Source organism: Tauraco erythrolophus, chromosome 2 (genome assembly GCF_009769465.1).
Source record: "Tauraco erythrolophus isolate bTauEry1 chromosome 2, bTauEry1.pri, whole genome shotgun sequence".
In the NCBI taxonomy this organism is placed as follows: Eukaryota; Metazoa; Chordata; class Aves; order Musophagiformes; family Musophagidae; genus Tauraco; species Tauraco erythrolophus.
In genome coordinates, this window is record NC_141466.1 from 8220754 (window position 1) to 8232587 (window position 11834).

An 11834-nucleotide genomic window follows, 5' to 3' on the forward strand; every position below is an offset into this window, starting at 1 on the left:
GAAGAAAAGAAGATTACAAGTTCATTTCCAAGTTCAACAGTGGTATTTAAAATTAAGTTGAAATTGGTTGAACTCATTCAAACTGTTTAAGATGTTTAATGCTTATAGCCTTTAAAATGACCTTTTTCCTTTTGTGCCATTTTGTACTAATATATTAAAAATGTAACAACACTTTTTTGCCAATTAATCTATTTGCCTTTTTAATTGATCTTGGTGAACTAATCTGAAAGTGTACAGATGAAAAAGTCACTTAATCTGTATTTTATAAAGTTCTTGTACACTAGACTAATAGAGAATGGACTGTTTACATGGTGAGCTATGAAATATTATTTGGGAACAATCTAACCGTAAGCATAGTTGGACTTTGGAATCGTAACTGTGCAACCAAAATAAAGGTCTTTTAAAGAGTACGTTTTTCTAGTAGTTCCTTTTTTTCAGAATCTGTCATTACAAGCACAGCTGTCATCTTTGCTTTCATGTAAATGACACTTCTCTAACAACTCCAGAGAATTCCAGCTCTGCTGGCAAATCAACCCAGAGAGGCCTCGGTTCCGGTGCTGCGCTTCACATGGTTAATGAAAACGCTCCTGGATCTTGCATTCCCGCCCCTGTGAGCCAGTCTCAGGAGGAAAGACTGTTTCACTTTGTGTGGCTGCTGACAGTGGGTGCTGGGGGTGGACTGGTCCTAGCTGTCCTTCGGCATAGCGTGCAACTTGTGAGGGATGGCAATCCATGGTGCGGGAAGGAGGCTTATGCTGCTGTGTTTGGATTCCCAAAAGCAAGTCCTGTGAAACTGCATGATTATGTTCTATTTAACATGGAAAACACCTCTGAGATTGAAAGGAGAATTGAATTTTCATGTAAGTTGCAGTATGGGGTCTTGTGTGCGGAGATGACAGCTGCTGTGTTCCCGTGGCTGCCTTTGTGCCGTGAGTGAGGCTGGGACTCAGTTCCCTCTCCGTGTTAAATAACCATCGGATACGCTTTGGGCCGCTGCCAGCCGCGGTAAGGCTGGCACTGGTAATGCTGATGCCTTTTTTTGTTTCCAGACCGCACTAGTCTAAACTAGAAGAGCAGTCAGTGTTTTGACTGGGTAGCTTTCTCGCCAGTGGAATGTCTAAAACTGACTTGGGAACAAACTCTTTACTCTGTTGCAAACAGGCGCAGAGGAATAGCCTGATCCTACTTGCCCAGGAGATCCTTTTCTCTGTTGCAATACCTCATCCCTGCTTCTGTCAGTGAGTGACTGATCCCACCCACGTGCTTGGGATGGAAAAGTGGCACTTTGGCAGCAGATCTTCAGCTCCGACTCCTGGCAGATCAGAAATTCTGTCTGTGCCCCATACTTTTCATGTTTCATATATGTTGCAGTTTGTAATTTCTTTCTTTTTCTGTTAGGGTTCTCTACTAAAAGGCTCCTCAAGCTGAAGAATATTGCTCATCTTGGGATGAAATGGTGTGTTTTGGTTGCCTGTTTACCTTATAAAGGGATGAATACCTTCCTTATTGAGTTTATCCAGCAGTGACTGCAAAGCAGCGTAGCCAGTACCTAGAGGTTCATCCATCCGGAGCTGGTGAGAGACAGGCTGGGGCAACCATTTTGAGTGACGTAGAAATTCTGTGAGTTGCACAGCATTGCGTTTCGCAAACCCACGCTGCAACTCGCTGCTTCTGTGCGTGTTCTTCTGTGTCTGATTTGGCTGCATGTCTTTATTTCCCACATGGAGTTGGCTCTTCCTTTTCAGACAGTCATGCGCCTGTTCAGCTGCTCTCCAGTGGTAGTGGTTTGGGCACGGTGTGTGCGTTGCTTTCATTCATGATCTCCTACTCCAAAACTGCTTATGGGGTGAGGTGCCTCCCCTACATGGTCTCAGATGAAAGATGTCATCCTTTCTTGAATCCCAGTGGAGGGGGTGGACGCTGGAGCTCTTTACTTCTGGAAGAGATGAAGGGCCAGCTGACAGAAGGCATGGAGATGTCCCCACCTGGGCAACCAGATGGGGGCTGGCTGGTTCCAGCAGACTGGGCGGCTGCTGCTGACCCAGCCGTGAGGCAGGGGGTGGTGGGGAAATCAGCACTGGAGTGTTTACACACAGCTCCTGTACCTGTTGGAAAGACCAGCCTGCAAGGCCCTAATTGCTCATTAAGAATCTTGATGCTATTAATTTTCAGACTTGATTAGGCAGAAACAAAGTGTTGGGCTTTTTTTTATATTTAGAGTATCCATGTTGGGGGCATAAATACTCCTTTTTAGACTGCTCTTAGTGGAGCTCCTCTGTCTTTTCCCCTCTCCTGCATGCATGCACTCTCAACTGTATAAAATACAATTTCCAAGTATTTAAAGAAAGCTTTGATATCTGTTAAGAACCCAGTAAAACATCTGGATGTAACATGTATGAGTCAGTGTTTTTAGAACAAAGATTTTGGCTGTTCCAAATTATCCATCAATATCTGTCAGATTAGCAAGGCCAGAAAATGCAATCAAAGCACCCTTCATTTTACTGAGGGAACCTGGTAAGAATAGTTCCTTTGTAGTTATCTTAAGCACACACCAGGGGTGCTTTTCTGTTCTTTCTTGCTTTTTCAAAGAGCTGAAAATCACAGGGGCAGACAGCTTTTTAAAGGCACTTTTTTTTTTTCCCCTGCATGTCCCCCCTTGGAAATTGTTCTTGATAATCTGCAGGGTATACAATATTCTCAAACTAACTTCATACCTAAGAGCCTTCTTAAGTCACCCACAGGCACACTGTGTGCATATAGTCAGCAAACACATTTGATGTCAGAGGCATGGGCTAGATTTTTGGCATCAAAAGCAGTTTGAAACCATGAAAAAAAATCTTAATCTTGGGAAGTAAGAGGTCAAAAGGTGGGAGGAAGGGAGATAATGACATAATCTGTTAGTAAAGTTTGAAAGATCAAACACCCTTGTAGTTGATCACTGGTTTGGGATGTTTCAAGGGCTGTTTGTGTTGCCGAGTATCGAGTTCAGCAGAGACAGCTTGCTTTGCTTTTGTTTAGTTCTGGTTGAACCTATTTGATGTTTTCAGGAGCAGAAGGGTAGTGAGAGAGGAAAAAGCACAGATCTTCTTGCTGCTGTATATCAACATTTGATGACTTTCTGTTTCTTACGATACCTACGGTGCAAAGTGGTGCTTAAGTCGAAAGCACGCAGCTTTCCTTTTCAGCCTGCAATTAAGTCCAAATCTCTCACCCAAAGCTGTTGTGGAGTGAGGAGTAATTATTCTCTGATGAGGTGCCCACCTGCAGAGCCATTCTAGATGCTACTGCACCATAGAGGTGCAAGAATAAATATCTGAAAGCAATCAGCTTTCAGGCATTTTTGTCCTTGTATGTGTCTCTGATGGTGCCCCCAAAGCTGCAGAAGTTTCTGTAGCTGAAGCATGCAGATAACGAGTCGTTTTAGTTCTTTGTGTGTGCTGAACCCATTCAATGATAAAGGAAGCCAAGTGTTTGCACAGCAGTAAGGAACTCTACAACCCAGAAATAACCAGAAAAAGTAACAAAATGTTCATTTTCGAAAGACGTACTGTATTCCCTTCACTAGAACATCATGAGTGCGCCAAATGGTGTTGTCATTTGCTATTTATAACTATTGATGCTTTACTTTTCCCGTTGCCTATTTTGAGTGTGTAGGCTTGAACGCAGCTGCAGTGATTTGGTTTGCTCCTATTCCAAATACCAGAAAGATACTCAAGGTAAGGGAACGCATCACACTTGTTGATATTTGCAAGAATATAAGGGCATGTAGCGATAAGGGGCAATGGCTTTAAGCTGAAAGTGGGTAGATTTAGAGGCGATGTAAGGAAGAAATTTTTCACTCAGAGGGTGGTGAGGCACTGGAATGGGTTACTCAGAGAAGTTGTAGATGCCCCATCCCTGGAAGTGTTCAAGGCCAGGTCGGATGAGGCTTTGAGCAACCTGATCCAGTGGAAAGTGTCCCTGCCTGTGGTGTTGGGGTTGGAACTAGATGATATTTAAGGTCCCTTCCAATCCAAACCATTCTATGATTCTATGAATATTTTCAAGAAGAAATATTCACTGTTAGTGTCTGCTCTTCTATAATCATGTCTCTGTCCCCAAACAGCCCTTCTTTGCTACTGCTGATAAAATAGATTTTTCTGATTTAAGACAAAAAATAACCTGGATTAAAAGGCTTTTTAGCACAAGAAACTTCATCAGATTGCAGCTTTGCTTTTATTAATGTCACATTTTAAAATATGTCTTGCAAAAAGTGTGTAGGGGGAAGCAAAAATAAAAGCCAAAAAAATTTGAAGTTGCTAGCAGGATTGTTCACCACCCCTTCCCCACCGCGTTCTTCAAAATTCATCCTAGACTGAGTTATGATAATGTTTTTCCTTTATTTAATGTTTATGCAGAAAATATTTGGTCTTTGGCAGCACAGATTGAAGTCTGAAGAGGTAATAAGGGCGAGAAGGAGCAAGCAAAGTGCATAATGCAGGCAGTATAAATTACAATATTCCTTACCACCTTTACTCAAAAAAAGGAGAAGCTGCTGGAGCTATTGCTATAACTGCCAAGCTTGCAGCTTAGGAGAAAGGACTTGGTGACGCTCAAGACCCACAGCAAGTGCCTCAGTGACAGCTTCAGCTGCTCCTGAGCCCTGCCCCACTGGGTGGACCTTTATTTCAAGGAGGTAAGCGGGGACAAGGAGAGGATCTTTCCAGCTCTGAAGGAGAACATCAGCCAGCAATCTGTGGAGCGGGTAGATAAATATATTCCCTGCCATCTGTGCTGTGTTTGCTGCCTCCTGCCCACCCGTGCCTATGCCTGGATGTTGTCTCTGCAGAGGGAACTGAAAACTCAAATCTGGGTTCCCAGGGCCCAGCACTAAGGGAAGATTTAGACTTTCATGTCTCATGCTCTTCAAGAACTTCTCTGCCACAGAGTGTCACCGAAATAGCAAGAAGCCTTATTGTCTGACAGACTGTTCCCTGACAGCTCTTCTTCAACCAGATAAAGAATAAATATAACCTTGGAGACTAGCCACTGCGTTGTCAGGAAGAATTAGACCGAAGAAGCTTGGAGGATTAGAAATGCTTATTAAAAAGTAGATTTAAACTTGTCATTGTAAGATGACAAAAACAAGTTGAGGCTTTCTCATCCTGTGTCAGCCCTGGTTTTTGATGTCTTCAGCAAATGATTATTTTAAATAATAAGAAGAGAACTTTAAATGCAGCATTTGTCCCTGATCTGCATTGTTTCTATTAGTTTATAGAGTAGTTTGTAAATTCCCAAGCAGGGAATTTCAAACCTTGAAGCTCGGGGAGAGGGGGTGCCTCTGTGGCAATGAGCCGCTATCCTCCTTCTACTGCAGACCCACCGTGGCCTCCCTGGAAAAGGGCAATCTGGCATCTGAGCAGCCAGACAAGAGCACAAGGCATCGTTAATTTTCAAGCCTTAATGCAAAAGCAGTTCTTCATTTAAAGGATGGGATACTTTTAAATACCAGCTGCTGCAAGAGGAATAGATGCATGTGTCTCTGATATCTGACTTGAGTTTTAGAGTCAGGGAAAGGGCTTCTCAGCAGCCCGGTTAGCCATCTTGTGCTGGGGTGAGATGTAGTAGTCATTTAAGCTCATCTGGTTGCAAATAGGAACAGAGTCAGGTGTTTGAACACCTGAAGAATATGAAATTACAGTGAGAAAATGCAACTGGATTACTGGCAAGAGCCACTTGAGAATCTTTTAAGAACTGCTTTGCAGATGAGTGTTGGACCGGCTCTTGTGATGCCTTGAGATGAGTTAAGAATTTCTTTCTCATTCTTTTTGTGGAAGTTTCTTTCACAGTTTTTGGTATCTGGATGTTTCAATAAAGGGTAGAAGTTACCTGCTCCTAATCTGTTTTGAGGAGAAAGGATTTTGTTAAACGTATTTGGAATATAAAATATATTTTGAAATTACAAATTTTCCTTCAGTGCTGTAGAAACAGGGGATTGTGTGATACTTGAGATTTATTTAGGAAAAATATCAGTATGTTTCCGTAAGATGTGTAAGATACTTTCTTGGTTGCTCATTAAATGAGCAGCAGCTTGGAAAGAAGAGCTATTTCAATAGGATTTCTGTAACCCATGGTTTGGGGCAGATCGTGACTGCCAGCCTGGACTGGGACCCTGTCAGCTTAACCACGTTGCATCCCCGTCCCGTTGAAACAATCTCTGTGAAGCACCCCTTACAGTTTGTCCTTGCAGAAACTTAACAGGAGAAGCAAACACTGTTTTTCACAAGAGAGGTTGTATCTGATTCACAGCCAGAGCGTGGGAAGTGCACAAACCAGCACAGAGAAGGCGACCAGCACTACAACCCACTCTCAGAAACCAAGGTTCCTCTCCAGGACTCGGACTCGCCTCTTTCAGCATCTTCCCTAGGCTCCCCACACCAACTCATCCAAATGGGAGGCTCTTCTTTTGTTTTTTTTTTTTTTTTTTTTTTTATTTTTTAAAGCAACTCTTTATAAGCAACAATTTATCCTGGTCTTACCTTTCCTACTGACAGCTTTTCCGCAGCTCCATCCTTCACCTGGCAGCCCATACGGGCAGAACCAGCTCTGCTTTAAGGTTCTGCTTGCCTCATTGTGCCGACTTTCTTTTTGCAAGTAAGGTCGTTTAGGTTGGCTACATGATTGCTCTGCAAGTCAGTAGTTCTAGGCAGGGAACAAACATTTTATTCACTTGGTGTCAAAGGCAGTCAGTGATGGAGAGATTTTGACATCATCAATTTGTAACTTCCATGAACTTCTCAAGCAGTTGTAGCTTTGATCTCAGTATAGCTCTTCCCAGTAAAGAGGAAAATTCAATTTGTTTCTTCTGGCAGACAAGACTGAGATTTTTTTTTTTTAAATCCCTACAGTTCTAATGTTATGATAGAACTACACCTGAAAACAGGCAAGTACCCTGTGAGCCAAACATTTCCTTGCAAGTCAGCCCTCCTGTCATCTCCTCTATCCCCACACACCCTGATTTACATCTGAGCATTGCCAGGACAGTGGAAGTTTGACCTCAAGTTTCTCTTTTCCCCCCAGATATCCGTAAACTCTCTAGCTAAACTGCAACTCCTCTGGATTTTCAGTAGAAATTATTTCTCAAAAAAAGAAAAAAGTATGAGGTTTGTGATTCATCCATTTGCAAACACGGCTCTGCATAAAAAGGCTGAAGGGGTATTTTGTAAACCATGCGCATAGACCAGAAGAGTTCTGAAAACCCAGAAATATTACATAAAGACCACAAGACTAAACGAAAGTAAGAAAAATATTTGAGAGGAGAGGATGAGGTAGGGGAGAGAGAAAAAGATCTTTCTATAGCTTCTGCTATAGAGAAGGGCAGAAACAAATATAACAACTGTGGGTCTGAGAAACTGGACGTGACTGCAGAGGGTTGTACTGAATAACACTATGCAACATTGTTCTGGGCGATAAATGGTGGCTGACTGTCACCCAGTACAGATGACTCAAATTTTGGAAATTGCTCTTCTATGAATAGCCTTCTGAAGTTGGCCTTTTCTACAGGCAGAAGAACCATCTTTGCTGTTGTTGTTTTACAGCTTTGGGAGGGAATAAAACAGGCACTTTCGTGCATGTTGCCTTTTGTTTGTATCCTAAGGCTTCAGTAGTCTGGTGGAGTCATTTTTGTTACGAGTCCAGGGAAGCACTCAGATCTCCAAACTTTTCTTGACTTCCCAGTTAATAAGTTCTTGTTTTCTGGGAGGGGTGTGTGCAGAGAAAAAAAAAAAAAAAAAACCCAACAAAACATAAGGAGGACTGGAGCAGAGGCAGAACGTGTTAGGAAGGCTTGTAAAAGAATTAAGGCAACCAAAGTAATGGCATCGAAGTAACATCAAGAAATTGAGATATACGGGCATAATTCAGTTTGGCTTGCATGAGTTGTTATAAGACAAAATATATACTAGTCTGAAAAACTTAGCAAGTCAGATATTTTATTAAATCATACTCAAAATTTCAGGAAGGTGTACATATATTTGCCTTGACAGCATCCTTATGGTTGCCAAGGGTCTAAGAGTGTTGGTAGTTTAATTACTTCCAGTTCTTAATTACTTTTTTCTCTCCTCATCTCTGCTGTTCTATCTGGAAGGTGCTGATGAGGGAAATGAGCAGTTCCCAGAGCATGTTTGTTCGCTTGTACTTTTCACCATGATTCCTCTGCACCAAAATCATATTTGCAGTCCTCCTAAGTTATTCTGTTGGGATGTTTCTAGCAAGACCCCTGCCCCAATCTTGAGTTCTCTGCTTGGATGCAGCAAGTCTAATCCCCAAAGGAACGCAAGGGCAAGACTGATCAAGACTGATTTTTTTGAAAGGTGTGTTCAAAATAGCACTGTAGGTACTGAAGATGTAGTAACATCTTACACTTATCTGACATGTTACTCTTTGATGCCAAGGAAACCTGGCATCTGGCAACTAAACTTTTTTTCTTTGAGTCTCAAATTTGGGGCTGGCCTTCAGTAGTCATTCCTAAAGGGAGAAGAGAGGAGTTTCCTCAGCTTGGCCTTTAGTCTTTCCCGGTTAGGCTTTGCCATGTAGGCACACAAAGAATCTTTTGATTTGGTCCTTGACAAAATCAGGCCAGAAACATTTAAGGCAGGCAAAAAGTACAAGACTATCAAATGCTGTATTGGGAAACCATTTGTCTGATCAAATATTCCTGAGCACTAAAGAAAAAACGTGTGGGGTTTGTAAATCAAAATGGGAAATGAGAATGTAAATTTAACGAGGTTTAGCCCAGCCTCTAAGATGAGCTCTTTTCAGGTGCTGTTTGTTGTTTTGCTTTTTTTTCTACTTATCCAGAGTTGTAAACTTTTCCATGGATAAGCATTACAGAATATTTCCTACTGTGCTGAGTAGTGCTTAATGGCTATTAGTCATTAAATTGCTAATAGTACTGATTTGCTTTTAAGGGGTGCCAAAGTACCTTGAGTGTTTACTTTGCTAAAGAGGCTTAACAGGACAGCACAAGACTGGGCTGATGTGTGGGTGTCATCTCAGATGAGAACAAGTAGGTGACAGCTGGACCTCAGAACCATGCTGCTTCTGAGGTAGCGATTTGAAAACCATTCATTAAAAAAAACCAAACAAACAAAAAAAAACAACCCAAAAAAACCTGAAACAACAGACCAAAGCAACAAACTCTGTCTGCTTGAAACTCAGGCAACTGACCTGAAGCCTGAGATGCTGTGATGTTCCTACCAAGACTGTCTTTTTTTCCTCAAGGAGGGTCAGAGCAATCTGGACAACCTGTGCACCAGTTGCCCTGTTGATGACATTGACAGTTGGACTTGATGATCTTAGAAATTCTTTCTAACCTTAATGATTCTGTGATTTTTCCACCAGCTGTAAGAGGGCAGTTTGGTGATACACAGGGGAAAAAAGGCCCAAGATCTGCAGATGCTGCCTGGAAAACCCTCGAAGGTGTTTTTAGATCATTAGTCCAGGTGGAGATTTGCTAGAAGAATAAACAGGTGGCCGTGGATGTCTCTTGAATTAGTGGTGATGTACTTCACAGAGAAATCTCTGACAAGAGACTGCGAGCATGTAAACTAGCAATTTGCAGGGAAGTCTGGGTTTGGACTGTAACCTCTTATCCTACCAGGGATAACAAGATCATGGTGTTAAAATAACACAGAAGCTTCTGAAAAATGCTGAGGAGTCAGACTCTAATCTATACTTAGCACTGTGAAATTGCAGTACAGCACCAACAACCCAAGTTCATTACTTATAGACCATCTATTTAACAGAAAACTGACAGTCTGGCTGTTGCAATGTCAGGCTTGTAGGAATAGAGATGAATGAAGCTAAAAAAAAAAAAAAAGACATTATCATTTAAAGTCCATGAAATGCTGCTACTTACTGAAAATGACACATTGTGCAACTAGGTTGGAAAGAAGTGGTTGACAACAGCATTGGTATCACATGAGTCTTCTGAGGTTGTAACCACAGATAGAGTTGTACTGTGACCACTGTCTCCAGCTTCCACAGAGAGTTTGGGTGAAAGCACTGCATTCACTGCCTCCTCGATGAGCTCTGCTTCAAAAGTAGAACTATTACAGACCCAGGTATGTGAGCTCCAGAGCGTTATGCTGCCAGAACAAATCATTGTCTGCTGGCAATAGCGATATTAGTATTTTGAAGCAGATCTGTAAAACACTAACAGGGCGAGGGGGCATCAGAAAGCAACACTGTTGGTTAAGGGCTAGTAGCATGTTGGCTGGGCAACGGCGATGCGATATTGGGAACTGGTGTCTTTAAAGGGCTCAGCTTCAGAGACGGGAAGTCTGCAATGTGGTGGTGGAAGATGTGAGTTCCCCAGGCAGAGCTGCTGGGACTGGTCCCTGAAGGAGAGCTTCTCTTTGCCCAGAGCGATTCCTCAATACTGCTGTCTTGCAGGCCCGGCTGTCTTTATCATATATCCCTTCTCAAAAGAGAAAAGGAGATTCGTCTCTAACAGAATTGCCCCTTCTAGCAGGGATTGTGATTTCCTGTAGTTTTCCCTATTGAGCAATTTCTGTATCTGATTTATCTCAGTAGGATGATTTTTCTGTTATTGGAGGAAGGAAAAGAAAAAAAAAAATAGAAAAAAAAAAAAGCTGCTTTTCCTGTTCTGAGCAAGAGTAGTGCATGAAAACGTCACTTGTCTTCAAAACACTGTAAGAAATCACGGACCAAGAAATCGTGGAAGAATTTTCTGTTTGTAAGGTGCTTCACAGACCACAGCATCACACAAGCATCACCATGTCAGCTGCTGGAAATCTCTGCACCAGACTGTGACTTAAGGCAAACACCAATCCTTTGGAAAAATGCACTTTGGGAATGCCTCTGGCCTCCATTTGGAGGGAGGTTCGAGAAGGTTGTTTTGTACATACATATTCCCATATCCAGATGGCACAAAAGCCACCGCTTTTATATTTGCACTAATAGTTTGCTTGCGTGACTGCTGCAGGAATCCTGCTTGCCCAGCCCCCAGCGCACCCCTGGAGCGCTCCTGTTGATTTTCAACTTGCAGACTGACCATCTTTAGCCCCCAAGCCTGTAGGAATGGCCATCAGATATCTTTATGGCTTTTTCTCAAAGAAATCTTTTCTCTTTGGGACTGGGGAAAGGACAGACCCTGCTTTGGTGCTTCTGTAAGAGAGTAAGAGCCGGAGGGGAATGGGCTCCTTGTCTTCTTGTGCAACCTCTTCCCTGCTTTCCTTCATCCCAACTATGAGACAAGTACACAACCTAATCTGAAGTAAATTTAGGAATCAATCGCCATCCTCGTATTTAAAAGTAAATGTTTTCCTAAAACAAAATATACATTTTCTCAATTACCATGAGAGTTGTAGAACACTGGAACAGGTTGCCCAGAGAGGTGGTGGATGCTCCATCCCTGGAGACGTTCAAGGCCAGGTTGGATGAGGCCCTGAGCAACCTGATCTAGTTGGAGATATCCCTGTTCGTTGCAGGGGGGTTGGACTAGATGACCTTTGAAGGTCCCTTCCAGCCCTAACGATTCTATGATTCTATGATTTAAGAGATTTTTTTTTTACATGTCAACTTTTCATATTAAAAACTGCAGCTCCTGGAAGTTCAAAGCAAGCTTGGTTGTGGGAAGAGGTTGTTTCTTTTTCCCGCAGCCCAGAGATGTTTTGTTAAAATGAGATTGCCTATGCATTTTATTAATATCGTGACTTGTGACTAATGCTAAAGGAATTAAAGCCTCCATTAAAACAAAAGCCAGCAAACAGACAGCCGCTTCTGCATGATCTTTGTTCTCCCCTCACACCCACGCATCTCAACACGCCTGG